Here is a 2,058-nt window from a genome sequence, read left to right as displayed (position 1 = left end):
TTTATCTCTCGCTTCACACCACTGCAGGCGCCTAGCGCCCGAGCGCCCGAGCGCCAAGTAGTGTGAAGGGGATGGTGAGGGCCAGGGAAGAGGAGGGAGAAGGTGGACACATCTGCTCAAAGTTTTATGAAATCATGTTCGAGAATAGATGTTATTTCTGTGCGAAAAATGGTAAGTAATATGGGGACGTAATATGTCAATATTCAATATTACGCACATACGTGTTCAATAGTTTCATATTGATATTCCAATAAAAATGAATAAACCAAAGCGACTGTAGAATTGTTATGAGATGAAGTAAATAATTTTCGATGTTCAATTTAATCAAGCCAATGAAGTTGAAGAAAAGCGCATCTCCTGCAAATGAACTTCACTTTAACAGCGTTAGCTCTAAAATCCAAAGAAATAACGCCCAACAGCGAAGTTTATAATTAGTTAGCGCTACGCCACTTCTTTAATTACACAGTAACTGATCTGCATAATTACAGTGCATTTGTGACTCGCAACATAGAAATGTTCAAAGCAAAGAGATCCCCGCCACCGGCTACGAGTACGAGTTAGAAATCGCGCACTTTGACACAAAGGACAAAGCATGTTAATAGTGTCAAAGTAATTCACAAGTCTCTTACTCCTCTGCACGGTACACGTCGCTGGGGCATTTGGCTGCTGCATTGGGGCAGAGTGGGGACAAATATAAGGTGTGAGCGAAAGTTTAAAAGCTGTACTTTCGGAAGGTCATAACTGCGTAGTACGAGAATTATTGGCTAAAATTTTAGCGTGGAATCGATTTCTGCTGTTTATTACTTGCAAGCGTACTTCTTTTCTTCTTAAAATATGAGATCGAGAGAGAAGACTCGGAACAGTGGCTGTCCGGAGCAGTTGTCTCGAAGTCGGAAGACGGTGTATGATTTCGGGCTAATATTCACTTGTTACCGGTCGCTACCAGTCTCAGGTTTCTATATTGCGCGCAAGGAGTGTCTTCATTGATCATATAAACAAATTTAAACCATTTCAACTTCAATTACAAATAAGATTTCGGTGATCTTTAGCTACGCCTGGTACGTCTACTTTCGTAAACAAGAGCATAGACGCGCTAAGCACAGTGTCGTCTGCTGATTAAAGTTGACTTTATCGACTCGCGTATGTTTACGACGAGTGATTTCTAAAACCAACTTTGATTATATTACGGCCCTCCTCCTAGAGGTCCCCTGGGGCAATGCCGTAGTTGTCTCAGCCTAGTTCACCCCGCTGAGCAGTCGGGCTTAGGTTTCCCGCAGCTTACTTGGATCAGTTAATGTTAATACCGGGCTGGGTCGTTTTAAAAGAACACATCGGATTTCTTATTCTAACTTCATCCATTACGTTTGTAAAGACGTGGTCGTTTTAAAAGATCACGTAGGATTTCTTATTCTAGCTTCATCCATCACGTTTGCAAAGAGGTAGTCGCCGACGGAATTTGAAACCCCTAATCTCAGTTTCCCTTCCGATCTATTGCCGTGTACTTGGTTCTTTTGAAAATGTTTCGAGTTACAGATAGACACACACAATATGTATCAATCTTTCCGATAAATTCAGATAGAAAAAATGTACGAATTCAGACTAGAAGTTTAGAAGAACTAATTACCTTTCTCTCTAGCGACGATAAAATTAACGGGCTCGTCCGGGATTTGAACCCGGGACCTCTCGCACCCGAAGCGAGAATCATACCCCTAGACCAACGAGCCAGTTAGCAGATTCCATGTGAGTTGTACATATTACGGAAAGTGTGTCTCGATGCCGTTAGAACGTAACGGTGACTTGCAGAGCCGGCTCGCGCGACGGCCGTGACGCGAGGCCAGCGCTGCGTTGGCGAAAGCCAGTGACTTGCAGGGAGAGCGGCCACGCCTCTGACGGCGGAACTCACAACGTGGCAGAAGGCGATTCTGATCTGTCGTTCAGTGACGCGGAGACGGTCTGTGGCGGAAGCATCTCATTTACACGTCTGTATTACAGTGTATCACCTGTTCCTCAGTAAGTCTATTCTTAAGACGACTGTATTAATATCTAACAGAAGAGCGA

At 43.8% G+C, this 2,058-nt stretch overlaps 1 non-coding gene across 1 annotated transcript; it reads right to left on the bottom strand.

Annotated features, from left to right (window-relative positions):
• Positions 1 to 1,652: 1,652 nt before the first annotated feature.
• Positions 1,653 to 1,724, bottom strand: Trnap-cgg (transfer RNA proline (anticodon CGG)). Its single transcript has one exon. It is a non-coding gene; the product is annotated as a tRNA-Pro (tRNA).
• Between the last annotated feature and the right edge of the window lie 334 nt (positions 1,725 to 2,058).

Source organism: Schistocerca nitens, chromosome 1, assembly GCF_023898315.1.
Source record: "Schistocerca nitens isolate TAMUIC-IGC-003100 chromosome 1, iqSchNite1.1, whole genome shotgun sequence".
NCBI lineage: Eukaryota > Metazoa > Arthropoda > Insecta > Orthoptera > Acrididae > Schistocerca > Schistocerca nitens.
The sequence above is the reverse complement of the archived record's forward strand: the minus strand, read 5'-3'. Positions and strand labels throughout refer to the sequence as shown.